Source organism: Crinia signifera, chromosome 3 (genome assembly GCF_055691185.1).
Source record: "Crinia signifera chromosome 3, ASM5569118v1, whole genome shotgun sequence".
Classification (NCBI taxonomy): Eukaryota; Metazoa; Chordata; class Amphibia; order Anura; family Myobatrachidae; genus Crinia; species Crinia signifera.
In genome coordinates, this window is record NC_139219.1 from 325,540,272 (window position 1) to 325,559,853 (window position 19,582).

Here is a 19,582-nt window from a genome sequence, read left to right on the forward strand (position 1 = left end):
CAGTGTTATGTCACTAGGGAAACGGTGCAAAGCCGCCAGTGTTATGTCACTAGGGAAACGATGCAAAGCCGCCAGTGTTATGTCACTAGAGAAACGATGCAAAGCCGCCAGTGTTATGTCACTAGAGAAACGGTGCAAAGCCGCCAGTGTAATGCCACCAGGGAAACGGTACAAAGCCGCCAGTGTTATGCCACTAGGGAAATGGTGCAACGCCGCCAGTGTTATGTCACTAGGGAAACGGTGCAAAGCCGCCAGTGTTATGCCACTAGGGAAATGGTGCAAAGCCGCCAGTGTTATGTCACAAGAGAAACAGTGCAACGCCGCCAGTGTTATGTCACTAGGGAAATGGTGCAAAGCCGCCAGGGTTATGTCACTGGGGAAATGGTGCATAGCCGCCAGTGTTATGTCACTAGGGAAACGGTGCACATCCGCCAATGTTATGTCACTAGAGAAACGGTGCACAGCCGCCAGTGTTATGTCACAAGAGAAACAGTGCAAAGCCGCCAGTGTTATGTCACTAGGGAAACGGTGCAAAGCCGCCAGTGTTATGTCACTAGGGAAACGGTGCAAAGCCGCCAGTGTTATGTCACTGGGGAAATGGTGCAAAGCCGCCAGTGTTATGTCACTAGGGAAACGGTGCACATCCGCCAATGTTATGCCACTAGGGAAACGGTGCAAAGCCGCTAGTGTTATGTCACTAGAGAAACGGTGCAAAGCCGCCAGTGTTATGTCACTAGGGAAGCAGAGCAAAGCCGCCAGTGTTATGCCACTAGGAAAACGGTACAAAGCCGCCAGTGTTATGTCACTAGGGAAGCGGTGCAAAGCCGCCAGTGTTATGTCACAAGAGAAACAGTACAACGCCGCCAGTGTTATGTCACTAGGGAAGCAGAGCAAAGCCGCCAGTGTTATGCCACTAGGGAAACGGTGCAAAGTCGCCAGTGTTCTGCCACTAGGGAAGCAGAGCAAAGCCGCCAGTGTTATGCCACTAGGAAAACGGTACAAAGCCGCCAGTGTTCTGCCACTAGGGAAACGGTGCAATGCCGCCAGTGTTATGTCACTGGGAAAACGGTACAAAGCCGCCAGTGTTATGCCACTAGGGAAACGGTACAAAGCCGCCAGTGTTATGCCACTAGGGAAACGATGCAAAGCCGCCAGTGTTATGTCACTAGAGAAACGGTGCAAAGCCGCCAGTGTTATGCCACTAGGGAAACGGTGCACAGCCGCCAGTGTTTTGTCACTAGGGAAACGGTGCAAAGCCACCAGTGTTATGTCACAAGAGAAACGGTGCAAAGCCGCCAGTGTTATGCCACTAGGGAAACGGTGCAAAGCCGCCAGTGTTATGTCACTAGGGAAACGGTGCAAAGCCGCCAGTGTTATGTCACTAGGGAAACGGTGCACAGCCGCCAGTATTATGTCACGAGGGAAACGGTGCAAAGCCGCCAGTGTTATGCCACTAGGGAAACGGTGCAAAGCCGCCAGTGTTATGTCACTAGGGAAACGGTGCAAAGCCGCCAGTGTTATGCCACTAGGGAAACGGTGCAAAGCCGCCAGTGTTATGTCACTAGGGAAACGGTGCAAAGCCGCCAGTGTTATGTCACTAGGGAAGCGGTGCAAAGCCGCCAGTGTTCTGTCACAAGAGAAACAGTACAACGCCGCCAGTGTTATGTCACTAGGGAAACGGTGCAAAGCCGCCAGTGTTATGTCACTAGGGAAATGGTGCAAAGCTGCCAGTGTTATGTCACAAGAGAAACAGTGCAACGCCGCCAGTGTTATGTCACTAGGGAAATGGTGCAAAGCCGCCAGTGTTATGTCACTGGGGAAATGGTGCAAAGCCGCCAGTGTTATGTCACTAGGGAAACGGTGCACATCCGCCAATGTTATGTCACTAGAGAAACGGTGCACAGCCGCCAGTGTTATGTCACAAGAGAAACAGTGCAAAGCCGCCAGTGTTATGTCACTAGGGAAACGGTGCAAAGCCGCCAGTGTTATGTCACTAGGGAAACGGTGCAAAGCCGCCAGTGTTATGTCACTGGGGAAATGGTGCAAAGCCGCCAGTGTTATGTCACTAGGGAAACGGTGCACATCCGCCAATGTTATGCCACTAGGGAAACGGTGCAAAGCCGCTAGTGTTATGTCACTAGAGAAACGGTGCAAAGCCGCCAGTGTTATGTCACTAGGGAAGCAGAGCAAAGCCGCCAGTGTTATGCCACTAGGAAAACGGTACAAAGCCGCCAGTGTTCTGCCACTAGGGAAACGGTGCAAAGTCGCCAGTGTTCTGCCACTAGGGAAGCAGAGCAAAGCCGCCAGTGTTATGCCACTAGGAAAACGGTACAAAGCCGCCAGTGTTCTGCCACTAGGGAAACGGTGCAATGCCGCCAGTGTTATGTCACTAGGAAAACGGTACAAAGCCGCCAGTGTTATGCCACTAGGGAAACGGTACAAAGCTGCCAGTGTTATGCCACTAGGGAAACGATGCAAAGCCGCCAGTGTTATGTCACTAGAGAAACGGTGCAAAGCCGCCAGTGTTATGTCACTAGAGAAATGGTGCAAAGCCGCCAGTGTAATGCCACCAGGGAAACGGTACAAAGCCGCCAGTGTTATGTCACTAGGGAAACGGTGCACAGCCGCCAGTGTTATGTCACTAGAGAAACGATGCAAAGCCGCCAGTGTTATGTCACTAGAGAAACGGTGCAAAGCCGCCAGTGTAATGCCACCAGGGAAACGGTGCAAAGCCGCCAGTGTTATGTCACTAGGGAAACGGTGCAAAGCCGCCAGTGTTATGTCACTAGGGAAACGATGCAAAGCCGCCAGTGTTATGTCACTAGAGAAACGATGCAAAGCCGCCAGTGTTATGTCACTAGAGAAACGGTGCAAAGCCGCCAGTGTAATGCCACCAGGGAAACGGTACAAAGCCGCCAGTGTTATGCCACTAGGGAAATGGTGCAACGCCGCCAGTGTTATGTCACTAGGGAAACGGTGCAAAGCCGCCAGTGTTATGCCACTAGGGAAACAGTGCAAAGCCGCCAGTGTTATGTCACTAGGGAAACGATGCAAAGCCGCCAGTGTTATGTCACTAGGGAAACGGTGCAAAGCCGCCAGTGTTATGTCACTAGGGAAACGATGCAAAGCCGCCAGTGTTATGTCACTAGGGAAACGATGCAAAGCCGCCAGTGTTATGTCACTAGAGAAACGGTGCAAAACCGCCAGTGTTATGCCACTAGGGAAACGGTGCAACGCCGCCAGTGTTATGTCACTAGGGAAACGGTGCAACGCCGCCAGTGTTATGTCACTAGGGAAACGGTACAAAGCCGCCAGTGTTATGTCACTAGGGAAACGGTGCAAAGCCGCCAGTGTTATGCCACTAGGGAAACGGTGCAAAGCCGCCAGTGTTATGTCACTAGGGAAACGGTGCAAAGCCACCAGTGTTATGTCACTAGGGAAACGGTGCAAAGCCTCCAGTGTTATGTCACTAGGGAAACGGTGCAAAGCCGCCAGTGTTATGTCACCAGGGAAACGGTGCAAAGCCGCCAGTGTAATGCCACTAGGGAAACGGTGCACAGCCGCCAGTGTTATGTCACCAGGGAAACGGTGCAAAGCCGCCAGTGTTATGCCACTAGGGAAACGGTGCACAGCCGCCAGTGTTATGTCACTAGGGAAACGGTGCAAAGCCGCCAGTGTTATGTCACTAGGGAAACGATGCAAAGCCGCCAGTGTTATGTCACTAGGGAAACGGTACAAAGCCGCCAGTGTTATGTCACTAGGGAAACGGTGCAAAGCCGCCAGTGTTATGCCACTAGGGAAACGGTGCAAAGCCGCCAGTGTTATGCCACTAGGGAAACGGTGCAAAGCCGCCAGTGTTATGCCACTAGGGAAACGGTGCAAAGCCGCCAGTGTTATGTCACTAGGGAAACGGTGCAAAGCCGCCAGTGTTATGTCACTAGGGAAACGGTGCAAAGCCGCCAGTGTTATGTCACTAGGGAAACGGTGCAAAGCCGCCAGTGTTATGTCACTAGGGAAACGGTGCAAAGCCGCCAGTGTAATGCCACTAGGGAAACGGTGCAAAGCCGCCAGTGTTATGCCACTAGGGAAACGGTGCACAGCCGCCAGTGTTATGTCACTAGGGAAACGGTGCAAAGCCGCCAGTGTTATGCCACTAGGGAAACGGTGCACAGCCGCCAGTGTTATGTCACTAGGGAAACGGTGCAAAGCCGCCAGTGTTATGTCACTAGAGAAACGGTGCAAAGCCGCCAGTGTTATGTCACTAGGGAAACGATGCAAAGCCGCCAGTGTTATGTCACTAGGGAAACGGTACAAAGCCGCCAGTGTTATGTCACTAGGGAAACGGTGCAAAGCCGCCAGTGTTATGTTACTAGGGAAACGGTGCAAAGCCGCCAGTGTTATGTCACTAGGGAAACGGTGCAAAGCCGCCAGTGTTATGTCACTAGGGAAACGGTACAAAGCCGCCAGTGTTATGTCACTAGGGAAACGGTGCAAAGCCACCAGTGTTATGTCACTAGGGAAATGGTGCAAAGCCGCCAGTGTTATGCCACCAGGGAAACGGTGCAAAGCCGCCAGTGTAATGCCACTAGGGAAACGGTGCAAAGCCGCCAGTGTTATGCCACTAGGGAAACGGTGCACAGCCGCCAGTGTTATGTCACTAGGGAAACGGTGCAAAGCCGCCAGTGTTATGCCACTAGGGAAACGGTGCACAGCCGCCAGTGTTATGTCACTAGGGAAACGGTGCAAAGCCGCCAGTGTTATGTCACTAGGGAAACGGTGCAAAGCCTCCAGTGTTATGTCACTAGGGAAACGGTACAAAGCCGCCAGTGTTATGCCACTAGGGAAACGATGCAAAGCCGCCAGTGTTATGTCACTAGGGAAACGGTGCAAAGCCGCCAGTGTTATGTCACTAGGGAAACGGTGCAAAGCCGCCAGTGTTATGTCACTAGGGAAACGGTGCAAAGCCGCCAGTGTTATGTCACTAGGGAAACGGTGCAAAGCCTCCAGTGTTATGTCACTAGGGAAACGGTGCAAAGCCGCCAGTGTTATGCCACTAGGGAAACGGTACAAAGCCGCCAGTGTTATGTCACTAGGGAAACGGTGCAAAGCCGCCAGTGTTATGTCACTAGGGAAACGGTGCAAAGCCGCCAGTGTTATGCCACTAGGGAAACGGTGCAAAGCCGCCAGTGTTATGTCACTAGGGAAACGGTGCAAAGCCGTCAGTGTTATGTCACTAGGGAAACGGTGCAAAGCCGCCAGTGTTATGTCACTAGGGAAATGGTGCAAAGCCGCCAGTGTTATGCCACTAGGGAAATGGTGCAAAGCCTCCAGTGTTATGCCACTAGGGAAACGGTACAAAGCCGCCAGTGTTATGCCACTAGGGAAACGGTGCAAAGCCGCCAGTGTTATGTCACTAGGGAAACGGTGCAAAGCCGCCAGTGTTATGTCACTAGGGAAACGGTGCAAAGCCGCCAGTGTTATGTCACTAGGGAAACGGTGCAAAGCCGCCAGTGTTATGTCACTAGGGAAACGGTGCAAAGCCTCCAGTGTTATGTCACTAGGGAAACGGTGCAAAGCCGCCAGTGTTATGCCACTAGGGAAACGGTACAAAGCCGCCAGTGTTATGTCACTAGGGAAACGGTGCAAAGCTGCCAGTGTTATGCCACTAGGGAAACGGTGCAAAGCTGCCAGTGTTATGTCACTAGGGAAACGGTGCAAAGCCGCCAGTGTTATGCCACTAGGGAAATGGTGCAAAGCTGCCAGTGTTATGTCACTAGGGAAACGGTGCAAAGCCGCCAGTGTTATGCCACTAGGGAAACGGTGCAAAGCCGCCAGTGTTATGTCACTAGGGAAATGGTGCAACGCCGCCAGTGTTATGTCACTAGGGAAATGGTGCAAAGCCGCCAGTGTTATGTCACTAGGGAAACGATGCAAAGCCGCCAGTGTTATGTCACTAGGGAAATGTTGCAAAGCCGCCAGTGTTATGTCACTAGGGAAACGGTGCAAAGCCGCCAGTGTTATGTCACTAGAGAAACGGTGCAAAGTCGCCAGTGTTATGTCACCAGGGAAACGGTGCAAAGCCGCCAGTGTAATGCCACTAGGGAAACGGTGCAAAGCCGCCAGTGTTATGCCACTAGGGAAACGGTGCACAGCCGCCAGTGTTATGTCACTAGGGAAACGGTGCAAAGCCGCCAGTGTTATGTCACTAGGGAAACGGTGCAAAACCGCTAGTGTTATGTCACTAGGGAAACGGTGCAAAGCCGCCAGTGTAATGCCACCAGGGAAACGGTACAAAGCCGCCAGTGTTATGCCACTAGGGAAATGATGCAAAGCCGCCAGTGTTATGTCACTAGGGAAATGGTGCAACGCCGCCAGTGTTATGTCACTAGGGAAACGGTGCAAAGCCGCCAGTGTTATGTCACTAGGGAAATGGTGCAAAGCCGCCAGTGTTATGCCACCAGGGAAACGGTGCAAAGCCGCCAGTGTTATGTCACTAGGGAAATGGTGCAAAGCCGCCAGTGTTATGTCACTAGGGCAACGGTGCAAAGCCGCCAGTGTTATGTCCCTAGAGAAACAGTGCAAAGCCGCCAGTGTTATGCCACTAGGGAAACGGTGCAAAGCCGCCAGTGTTATGTCACTAGGGAAACAATGCAAAGCCGCCAGTGTTATGTCACTAGGGAAACGGTGCAAAGCTGCCAGTGTTATGTCACCAGGGAAACGGTGCAAAGCCGCCAGTGTAATGCCACTAGAGAAACGGTGCAAAGCCGCCAGTGTTATGTCACCAGGGAAACGGTGCAAAGCCGCCAGTGTAATGCCACTAGGGAAACGGTGCAAAGCCGCCAGTGTTATGCCACTAGGGAAACGGTGCAAAGCCGCCAGTGTTATGTCACTAGAGAAACAGTGCAAAGCCGCCAGTCTTATGTCACCAGGGAAACGGTGCAAAGCCGCCAGTGTAAAGCCACTAGGGAAACGGTGCAAAGCCGCCAGTGTTCTGCCACTAGGGAAACGGTGCACAGCCGCCAGTGTTATGTCACTAGGGAAACGGTGCAAAGCCGCCAGTGTTATGTCACTAGGGAAACGGTGCAAAACCGCTAGTGTTATGTCACTAGGGAAACGGTGCAAAGCCGCCAGTGTAATGCCACCAGGGAAACGGTACAAAGCCGCCAGTGTTATGCCACTAGGGAAATGATGCAAAGCCGCCAGTGTTATGTCACTAGGGAAATGGTGCAACGCCGCCAGTGTTATGTCACTAGGGAAACGGTGCACAGCCGCCAGTGTTATGCCACTAGGGAAATGGTGCAAAGCCGCCAGTGTTATGCCACTAGGGAAATGGTGCAAAGCCGCCAGTGTTATGCCACTAGGGAAACGGTGCAAAGCCGCCAGTGTTATGTCACTAGGGAAACGGTGCAAAACCGCCAGTGTTATGTCACTAGGGAAACGGTGCAAAGCCGCCAGTGTTATGTCACTAGAGAAACGGTGCAAAGACGACAGTGTTATGTCACTAGGGAAACGGTGCAAAGCCGCCAGTGTTATGTCACTAGGGAAACGGTGCAAAGCCGCCAGTGTTATGTCACTAGGTAAACGGTGCAAAGCCAGCAGTGTTATGTCACTAGGGAAACGGTGCAAAGCCGCCAGTGTTATGCCACTAGGGAAACGGTGCAAAGCCTCCAGTGTTATGTCACTAGGGAAACAGTGCAAAGCTGCCAGTGTTATGTCACTAGGGAAACGGTGCAAAGCCGCCAGTGTTATGCCACTAGGGAAACGGTACAAAGCCGTCAGTGTTATGCCACTAGGGAAACGGTACAAAGCCGCCAGTGTTATGCCACTAGGGAAATGGTGCAAAGCCGCCAGTGTTATGCCACTAGGGAAATGGTGCAAAGCCGCCAGTGTTATGCCACTAGGGAAACGGTGCAAAGCCGCCAGTGTTATGTCACTAGGGAAACGGTGCAAAGCCGCCAGTGTTATGTCACTAGGGAAACGGTGCAAAGCCGCCAGTGTTATGTCACTAGAGAAACGGTGCAAAGACGACAGTGTTATGTCACTAGGGAAACGGTGCAAAGCCGCCAGTGTTATGTCACTAGGGAAACGGTGCAATGCCGCCAGTGTTATGTCACTAGGGAAACGGTGCAAAGCCGCCAGTGTAATGTCACTAGGGAAACGGTGCAAAACCGCAAGTGTTATGTCACTAGTGAAATGGAGGACCACGCTTGGGGGCCAGTGTCTTCGCTCCCCTACCTATGCTCTCAGCACACTGCACCGTTCCATGTGTATGGTAAAGCCTGAAAAGTCCCCCAAAATGTGAAAAGATTGTGAAAAACTCATGTTGTTGTTTTTCAGGTTGATTTTTGACTTGTGTTGACCTTTGTCACCGGCGACCTTTTCTCACTGTCCGCCTATATACTGTACCAGGCAACCAGGGTGCCCACAAAATAATACACATGGGGGTTTATTTACTCAGATGGGAGTTGTATCGTAGATAGGATGTTGCTATGGGCAACCAATTAGATTCTATTATCTTCAAGAAGGTGCTAAATAAATAAATAAATAAATAAGAAATAGATTCTGATTGGTTGCCCAACATCCCATGTGAAATACAACCCTCATCTTAGTAAATAAATACCATTGGGTGCCCGCTGGATGACACGCCCACCTGTTATCCACTAGATTCTACACGAGGACAGTGCAGTTATCCACCAGCCAATGTGGTTGCTCTTATAGAAGTTGGAGTCACCCCAGAAGTTGGAGTTTCCCCAAAATTATAAACCAGCTAGACGTGCCCCCCCCCCGGAATTATACATCGGTCACAGGTCATTAGTGCGCGGATTAGTCACAGCATTCGTAGCCACAGATACATACGTGTAGAGTTGAATGCATTTCACACCAAAAACATATGTGTAAATCTATTCTATACAATAAAAGTGACAATATGCCGACATGGAACGGTGACGACAGCCCTGGACATCGGTGCGTCACGAGTGGGAGAATGAGGGAGTGCGCTTACTTACAGTAAAGTATCTACAATCAGGCGTGTGGGATTCTAACATTGGTCTCAGCATACCTACTGCTGCCAAGCAATGCTGGCACTAGTGGTTCCTCAAATACCAGCACGCTTTTCTAGTCATGTATGTCAAAGCTTGAATGAAGCTGGCTGGGACATGCTGAGACCTGTAGTCCGCCAGTTGGAAAAAAAGATCACAACAATTTATGTTTTAACATTCACACACATACCAGGTGGTACTATGAATAGCCCTGGGGCTGGGTCATCAAGGGGGAGATTTAGGGGCTCATTTATCACCAAGTGATAAAACTCACTGCGTATGATAAATGGTATCCAGCCAATCAGCTCCTAACTGTCATCTGTTTGAAAAATCACATTTAAGAGCTGATTGGCTGGAACAACACTTATCATCCGCTGTGAGTTTTATTGATAAACAAGCCCCTTAACAAGTGATATGCTTAATACTCGCTACCAATGATAATTGGAGCTCCTGACAATTTGCTACCAACTGCCATTTTTCAAACACGTGATAGCTAGGAACTGATTGGAGTTGGAGCAGTTTTATTATTCACGACAAGACCCCGCCCATTTTTCCGGGAGCGCGCACATTAGCATGAAGTGGGAGGGATCTCCAGGAATCGAAGATGAGTGAGGCGGCAATCCTAGTGGCACGACAGACCATAGCGCGTGGGTCTTCAAACTGCGGCCCTCCAGATGTTGTGAAACTACATGTCCCAGCATGCATTGCCACATCTTTTCCTATAAGAGCATACCAAAAAACCTCAGGGCATGCTGGGACATGTAGTTCCACAACATCTCGAGGGCCGCAGGTTGAAGACCTGTGCCATAGCGCGTTGTGGCTATGGAAAGATGGCGCCACCTGCAGGCTACACTGAGATGGGACCTTCCCATTGTAGACCTAATACTTGTGTCAACATTCCAACCCCGTCAACCTTAGCCATGTCCACCTATGTTATGTATCAACCTAAGCCCTGTCGACATTCATTTGTTGACCCGCTGCATGTTGACACCAAATCCCCTGCCACTACATCTGCTGTTGGCGAAATCTGGTTAGCTCATTGCATTCTGGGATATTCTGCAACACAAATATGGCATATCGCAAAGTAGGTAATAAAACACACATGTGCGCAAGAGCTTGCAATCTCTGAAGCGTAACTAATCAGGAATCATGTTTTGAAAAACTACCTTAAGATATATATATATGTATTTTAAGGGGGATGTATATATATCTTTTGAGAAGGATAAAGTGGAGACGTTGCCCTTAGCAACCAATGCATTTATTCAGCACAGTCTATAAAACGACAGTTCCATCTGACGTTCCTGTCTGCAGAGATAAGGGACGGACAGCCGTAACATTGCGTGCTGGAGAAAGTTACTATAACAACCACATAAGGACAAACCGGACTGCGCACAGATCCTTAATGGGAACATTATAGTAATGGGGGAGTGGGATTACTGCGGTGTATCCCAGCCCCAGACCACAAAGGCCAGTAAGGCTGCATGATTTCTGCATATCCATGGTTTATGATGGCTGCCAATTGGATGACATGACAGTCAGACATGCCCGATGTCAGCAGTATTCACCTAATGAGAGGCCATAAAACTTTATTAACCCTGCAGTTAGAGAAATAGTTATTGTAATATCCATCTATGAAGGCGAGATCACCTTCACCTCCGACCAGTACTATTAGGGGGGGGGGGATGTATACAATCACAGAGGTACAGACGCACAAAGCCACCGAAAGTCAGCCTGCAGCATGGCACTTAGGAGCTGACTGGCTGCTACTTTATCTCTCTCGCCAGGTTTCAATCTCCAGGGATAAGTACATCTCCCCCAGAGAGAGAGAGAGAGAGAGAGAGAGAGAGATAAAGTATAGAGAGTAAATCACTTTACGTTAAAGGTTGCATTCAGAAAGTGGCAGTTAGGAGCTGATTGGTTGGTACTTTATCTCTCTCCATAGCTTAGTACATATGCACCTTGATATATATATATATATATATATATATATACTTTTTCTCTCTCCAAGCTTTGACACATCTCCCTTTCGTCCACAAAGATGCTGGCAGCCAACGCTGTAAAGGTCCGGTCATCTTCTAAGATGTTCCGCAGATTCCCTTCCACGGTATCACACACACTCCATCGGCACTGGATTAATCTACGGGGGTCAATGTACTAAAGTGTGAGTTTTTAGAAGTGAGAGACATTGCCCGTAGCAACCAAATATCTCAGTTCTAAAAACTCCCACTTCCTGACTGCTGCCTACAAAGTACCATGTGGTGTCACGGCGAGACTCCTTAACCCTTTGAGTTCCAACGTTGCTCTGAGAGGTGTGCATAATATCCGCTAAAAATGCCGGCGGGTGCTTTTTGTGGGGGCGCAATATTTGAACTAAACTTCAATGAATTGACGATTCCAGTTAGAGCTGCCGTCTTGTCCAAAAGACGTCAGTTTCCGACTAGAATAGGTTGGAAGCGCTTCCGACCGATTCAATTCTGCATGCTTTTTTTGCCGACAGGTCGGAAACCCGGTCCTCGCAGGTGAGCATCAATCAGTGGCCAAATCCGACAGTCGGATTTGGCCACTGCACTGAATAGGTATTGTCGAATCCATTCCTACAAAAGAATGTCGGTAGAGGTAGGAGGGCCCTGCTCACAAGCTTACAATTTCTAAACAAGTGCTTGGATCGGACTGCCGCACCCACTGTTCCCACCCCCTGCCCGCTGTAACCCCTTCCACTAAGCACAACTCATCTCTGTCCTGTAACAGAAATCCTGGCTTCCTGGATAATTGTGACATCTGATAATTGTGACATTCTTGTTAAGTGCTAAGACAGTAACTGGCGTCTGGTGTAAGGGACAGAAATAGATGCTATCCGGCTGATTGGAATATTGTTTAATGAATCTGTTATCACACATTGCTTAATGCTGGCAGACCCCGGTGCGTACAATCAGTTCAGCCTGTCTGTATGCAGACGTCAGTATGGATCGTATAGCACCAGGCGAAGATGGTGTCACGGTGTGTTGTCTGGGTTTGGTGGCTGGGACATTGCAATTAATAATTAACGAACTAACGCCAATTAACAGGAGGCTTAGATTACAGACAAGCGTCAAAGTGGCTGACATAAAATATGCAAAATGATGTTACTGTTGGCTGACGTGCTGTCAAATCTGCCTGAAAAAGAGCGAACTACGGCGGTGACGCGATTGTTGGCGACCGCGCGATATTTTGTCTGCATTTCTTTTGTAACATAATTATGGGACAGATTGATCAAAACTCAGACAGAGATAAAGTTCAGACCAATCAGCTGCTGCTTATACTACAAAACATGTTTGTAAAATGACAGGAGCTGATTGGCTGCTGCATTATCTACTCTCTCCCCTTTATCTCTCTCCAGAGTAACAACGCTAATACTGTATAATAACTTCGCCATTACGGTCGGGTAGCTGCAGCTATTTCCTCACCCCCACAACAAATAGGCGCAATCACATGACATACCCATAAGCAGCTGTACTCCGAGTATGCTAAGTCTGACACCAATACAGAGATGATGGGTACTCCTCAGTGTACTCCTCAGTGTACTCCTCACTGTACTCCTCACTGTACTCCTCACTGTACTCCTCAGTGTACTCCTCAGTGTACTCCTCACTGTACTCCTCAGTGTACTCCTCAGTGTACTCCTCACTGTACTCCTCACTGTACTCCTCACTGTACTCCTCAGTGTACTCCTCAGTGTACTCCTCACTGTACTCCTCAGTGTACTCCTCACTGTACTCCTCAGTGTACTCCTCAGTGTACTCCTCACTGTACTCCTCACTGTACTCCTCACTGTACTCCTCAGTGTACTCCTCACTGTACTCCTCAGTGTACTCCTCACTGTACTCCTCAGTGTACTCCTCACTGTACTCCTCACTGTACTCCTCAGTGTACTCCTCAGTGTACTCCTCACTGTACTCCTCACTGTACTCCTCAGTGTACTCCTCACTGTACTCCTCAGTGTACTCCTCACTGTACTCCTCAGTGTACTCCTCAGTGTACTCCTCACTGTACTCCTCAGTGTACTCCTCACTGTACTCCTCAGTGTACTCCTCACTGTACTCCTCACTGTACTCCTCAGTGTACTCCTCAGTGTACTCCTCAGTGTACTCCTCACTGTACTCCTCAGTGTACTCCTCACTGTACTCCTCAGTGTACTCCTCAGTGTACTCCTCACTGTACTCCTCACTGTACTCCTCAGTGTACTCCTCACTGTACTCCTCACTGTACTCCTCACTGTACTCCTCAGTGTACTCCTCACTGTACTCCTCACTGTACTCCTCAGTGTACTCCTCACTGTACTCCTCAGTGTACTCCTCACTGTACTCCTCAGTGTACTCCTCAGTGTACTCCTCACTGTACTCCTCAGTGTACTCCTCACTGTACTCCTCAGTGTACTCCTCACTGTACTCCTCAGTGTACTCCTCACTGTACTCCTCAGTGTACTCCTCAGTGTACTCCTCACTGTACTCCTCAGTGTACTCCTCAGTGTACTCCTCAGGTGACTCCTCACTGTACTCCTCAGTGTACTCCTCAGTGTACTCCTCAGTGTACTCCTCAGGTGACTCCTCAGTGTACTCCTCAGGTGACTCCTCACTGTACTCCTCAGTGTACTCCTCAGTGTACTCCTCAGTGTACTCCTCAGTGTACTCCTCAGGTGACTCCTCAGTGTACTCCTCAGGTGACTCCTCAGTGTACTCCTCAGTGTACTCCTCAGTGTACTCCTCAGTGTACTCCTCAGTGTACTCCTCAGGTGACACAATTGACAACGACCGTAAAAAGGGATAAAACTACTTAGATGGAGGTTCTATTGAAGTTTGGATGTTTCCCATAGCAACCAATCAGATTGTATCTACAGGTTGAGTATCCCTTATCCAGATATCTATTACTACTGGGGACATGATATGTAACTGGCACTACTGGGCACATCTGTAACTGGCACTACTGGGACATGATATGTAACTGGCACTACAGGGGACATCTGTAACTGGCACTACTGGGACATGATATGTAACTGGCACTACAGGGGACATCTGTAACTGGCACTACTGGGACATGATATGTAACTGGCACTACAGGGGACATCTGTAACTGGCACTACTGGGACATGATATGTAACTGGCACTACAGGGGACATCTGTAACTGGCACTACTGGGACATGATATGTAACTGGCACTACAGGGGACATCTGTAACTGGCACTACTGGGACATGATATGTAACTGGCACTACAGGGGACATCTGTAACTGGCACTACTTGGACATGATATGTAACTGGCACTACAGGGGACATCTGTAACTGGCACTACTGGGGACATGATATGTAACTGGCACTACTGGGGACATCTGTAACTGGCACTACTGGGACATGATATGTAACTGGCACTACAGGGGACATCTGTAACTGGCACTACTGGGACATGATATGTAACTGGCACTGCATGGGATATCTGTAACTAGCACTACTGAGGACATGATATGTAACTGGCACTACAGGGGACATCTGTAACTGGCACTACTGGGACATGATATGTAACTGGCACTACTGGGACATGATATGTAACTGGCACTACAGGGGACATCTGTAACTGGCACTACTGGGACATGATATGTAACTGGCACTACAGGGGACATCTGTAACTGGCACTACTGGGACATGATATGTAACTGGCACTACAGGGGACATCTGTAACTGGCACTACTGGGACATGATATGTAACTGGCACTACAGGGGACATCTGTAACTGGCACTACTTGGACATGATATGTAACTGGCACTACAGGGGACATCTGTAACTGGCACTACTGGGGACATGATATGTAACTGGCACTACTGGGGACATCTGTAACTGGCACTACTGGGACATGATATGTAACTGGCACTACAGGGGACATCTGTAACTGGCACTACTGGGACATGATATGTAACTGGCACTGCATGGGATATCTGTAACTAGCACTACTGAGGACATGATATGTAACTGGCACTACAGGGGACATCTGTAACTGGCACCACTAGGGACATCTGTAACGGGCACTACTGGGGATATATGTAACTGGCACTATTGGACACATGATATGTAACTGGCACTACAGGGGACATCTGTAACTGGCACTACTAGACACATTATATGTAACTGGCACTACAGGGGACATCTGAAGCTGGCACTACTGAGGACATGATATGTAACTTGCACTACAGGGGACATCTGTAACTGGCACTACTGGGGACATGATATGTAACTGGCACTCCCGGGGGCATCTGTAACTGGCACTACTGGGACATGATATGTAACTGGCACTACATGGGACATCGGTAACTGGTACTACTGGGACATGCTATGTAACTGGCACTACAGGAGACATCTGTAACAGCACTACTGGGTACATCTGTAACTAGCACTACTGAGGACATGATGTGTAACTGGCACTACAGGGGACATCTGTAACTAGCACTACTGGGACATCTGTAACTAGCACTACTGAGGACATGATATGTAACTGGCACTACAGGGGGCATCTGTAACTAGCACTACTGGGGACATGATATGTAACTGGCACTACAGGGGGTATCTGTAACTGGCACTACTGGGGACATGATATGTAAGTGGCACTACAGGGGACATCTGTAACTGGTACTACTGGGACATGATATGTAACTGGCACTACAGGGGACATCTGTAACTGGCACTACTGGGGACATCTGTAACTAGCACTACTGAGGACATGATATGTAACTGGCACTACAGGGGGCATCTGTAACTGGCACTACTGGGGACATGATATGTAACTGGCACTACAGGGGACATTTGTAACTGGTACTACTGGGACATGATATGTAACTGGCACTACTGGCTACATCTGTAACTGGCACTACAGGGAACTTCTGTAACTGGCACTACAGGGGACATCTGTAACTAGCACTACTGAGGACATGATATGTAACTGGCACTACAGGGGACATCTGTAACTAGCACTACTGAGGACATGATATGTAACTGGTACTACAGGGGGCATCTGTAACTAGCACTACTGGGGATATGATATGTAACTGGCACTACAGGGGACATGATATGTAACTGGCACTACAGGGGACATCTGTAACTGGCACTACTGAGGACATGATATGTAACTGACACTACAGGGGACAGCTGTAACTAGCACTACTGAGGACATGATATGTAACTGGTACTACTGGGACATGATATGTAACTGGCACTACTGAGGACATGATATGTAACTGACACTACTGATGGACATGATATGTAACTAGCACTACTGGGGACATGATATGTAACTGACACTACTGGGGACATCTGTAACAGCACTACTGAGGACATGATATTAACTGGCACTACTGGGGACATGATATGTAACTGGTACTACTGGGACATGATATGTAACTGGCACTACTGGGACATGATATGTAACTGGCACTACTAGGGACATGATCTGTAACTGACACTACTGGGGACATCTGTTACTGGCACTACTGGGTACATCTGTTACTGGCACTACTGGGGACAAGACATGTAACTGGCACTACTGGGGACAAGATATATAACTGGCACTACTGGGGCATGATATGTAACTGGCACTAACTATGTGCAAGAAAATGATTGCTTATCATTCACATTCATTGTCTAAGATAATACCTTGTTTCATGCACACATAAAATATATACAACATAAATACATTTTTGGTTCCCGTCTGCAAAATACCACATTGAAATATAAACAGATTTCGAAATACGGAATGATCCGTTATCCAAACTGCTTCTGGTCCCAAACATTATAGATAAGGGACACTCAACCTGTATTATCTCCTAGAAGGTGCTAAATAAATAAGTAGAATCTAATTGGTTGCTACGGGCAACATCCCACCTTCAACAGAAATCCCATCTTGGTAAATTTACCCCTAAATGAGGCTCTTTACACTTCCTCTGGATTTTATCCATAGTCCCTTTAAATCAACAGCTGCCTCCTTATTGTTAGGGTTAAACCTACATCATACACAGATTGGACTCGGAATGTCCTTTTCAGGGTCTGGACAATATCTGCATTTATAGAATAATAAATCCTTGGGAAACATCAAAGCAAACAGAATAGACGGACCCACGGTAACAGACATGTTACTGCTGCACCCTAGGCAACCTATTCGCTTTCGGATATGACACAGCAGTGGCAATCTGATAGCTGGGACCACCGTTGTGCCAGCCCTCGCCTAAGTACAAAGTCAACCTCAGCTCCAAAGCGAAGTGTAAATAGGAAGTAGATTTCCAGAGGTCTCAGTCTAAGGGAAAGTTTCCTACTCCGAGTCAGAGAATGCCCTGTAATTGCATCTTTCTGGGCAGTGTCCTGTTGCGGGACCCCCATCCTCCTCGCTGCTTCCTTTCACAATGCAGCCTTGTGTTCCCAGCACTCCAGGAATTTGCATCACAACAGAAGTGTGTTTATTTGGCATGTGCCCCTCTCCCAAAGCCATTTTATCTGCTCCTCGCATGGCGAGTTTTCAGTGTTAATCCGCTGGGAAGTATAATGACCCCTCAGCGGATGAAAGGACCCAAGGTGTTATCTGTGCGCGCACAGATGGGATATCGCTGGATGGAGAGGGGGGGGCGCAAAATGCAAACTGCCTGATTCAACGTCCTTTCCTCTAATAATCTCTCCCCCTGTAGATCCCCTATTAAAATCTCCTGCCGGATTTAACCTCTTTTGTTCCCGGCTCTGCCACCTCTGTCGCTCACTTTGATTTCGATTATTGTGCCGCGATCCCACCGCCTGATTGCTTGAGGGTTGCAGAACGGCGAACAGCGGCTGTTACAAGTCTGTCTTTCCATAATATATTATCATTCAGCCCTTTGTGTTATTGTCGTTCAATTATACAACTCGTTTAGCCGTCAAGCACTCTGATTTCCTCTCCGTTATCTTTCGCCGTTCAACAATATATATATATATATATATATATATATATACATACACATACATACATACAGTATATACAACCCAGCTGTCCGGTATTCCCTGCGATTACATATTATTCAAAGCAAAACCAAACAAAACGCAGATCTACAGGTAAGTGCCGTATACACCTGCTGCAATTTCATTCAACACCCTAGAACTTTTCCACATTCCGCATTCAGAATCAAAACGAGAAAACGCAGACTAAAATACAACGTATTGCGCAGCGCCGCCGGATCGGATAAAATTGCTGCAAATAAAAAATTTTAAAAAATCAAATCCTGCAAAAAAATTTATCAAAAAAAATAATTTTGATTAAAAAAAAAGCTGAAACTTTGCCGGAGTTTTAGCAAAGAAGTCGGTTGGCGGTCTGTGCGGATTGTCTGTAACACACCCACGGTGTAGGCAAGGAGCCTGGCAGAGGTCTATTGTAGCACAGATCAGAAGAGACAGCTTTCTTGAATTGCACAAAGACCCTCCACATTCATCTTATTGCAGCATGCATCAAGTATACAGACTCTGCACAAAGCAAGAATCTACAGGGATCTCCTATTGTGGGGAGAACAGCACAAGAGCAGGTGGACTGCAGTATGCACAGAGCTGTACAGCCCGTCTTACCTCTGTTTCCAGTCGTCGGACCTCTCCTGGTATATGACTGCTACACCATTCACGGTGGTATATTTATACAGATAAGGCTCCCCCACCTCTCAGGAACTCACATTGCTGGTGTGTGTGTGTATCCACCCCCTCATGCTTCCTGACTGTCTGGCAGAGGAACACCAACACTAAATCCACCTACCTCTCCCCAGGTTTAAGTGAAAACAACGTCACAGCACCCTTTGCATGGTCAATAACCCCCCTATTTAAAAGTGGCGCAGCACCCGCCTTTGTTGGTGGATGGGCAGGCATTGTCGGAGGGGGCCAGGGGATGGTATTCTGTATATTAGGCAATTAGACTCATCTCCCCAGAGGGCAATGCCTCCCTTCTCCATGCACCAATGCCCCACTAATAATGAGTGAATAGAAGCGTAGGCGCACATGAAGGGGGGAAGAAGTGTTTGGCTTGTTCTATGGGGAACTGGAAGAGGACTCGGACAGCAGGAGGCAGATGTGGTGCAATAGTGGCCTGGGTCTCCGTCTGCTTGCATCTAGGCAAGTGATTGGGATAGTCCTGGGTGACGGGCGATGTGTGCAAGTCACCTTATGGGTGACAGGGCAGTAAGACGGTTTGGAGAGTGTCAAAGTGGGGGGAGATAAAGTACAGTCAGCTTCTGGACTACGGGGTCTATTTAATAAGCCATGAGGAGAGATAAAGTGGATGGAGCCAATGAACTAATTCCGTGTCACAAGATATGTTAGAAAAATGACAGTTAGCAGCTGATACTTTATCTCTCCTCACTTTATCTCTGTCCAAGGCTTAATACATAGAGCCTTAAATGGCTTAAACTGGGATTGTCCTGAAATATTGGGAGACAGGGAGCAATGGTTTTGGTAGACAAACACAATTGTGGAATGAAACAAGTCTGTTCTTGTGGTTGGGTGCAAGGCCTTCATATGTAGATTGCATAC

At 48.6% G+C, this 19,582-nt stretch overlaps 1 protein-coding gene across 2 annotated transcripts in view; it reads right to left on the reverse strand.

The window, feature by feature from the left end:
• The window catches only part of PNOC (prepronociceptin), a 76,172-nt gene extending 57,382 nt beyond the window's left edge, over window positions 1–18,790 (reverse strand). For both annotated transcript variants that reach the window (XM_083178831.1, XM_083178832.1), the window contains exon 1: window positions 18,632–18,790. The gene's annotated coding sequence lies outside the window, so the exon portion shown is untranslated. The remainder of the gene's footprint in view (window positions 1–18,631) is intronic.
• Between the last annotated feature and the right edge of the window lie 792 nt (window positions 18,791–19,582).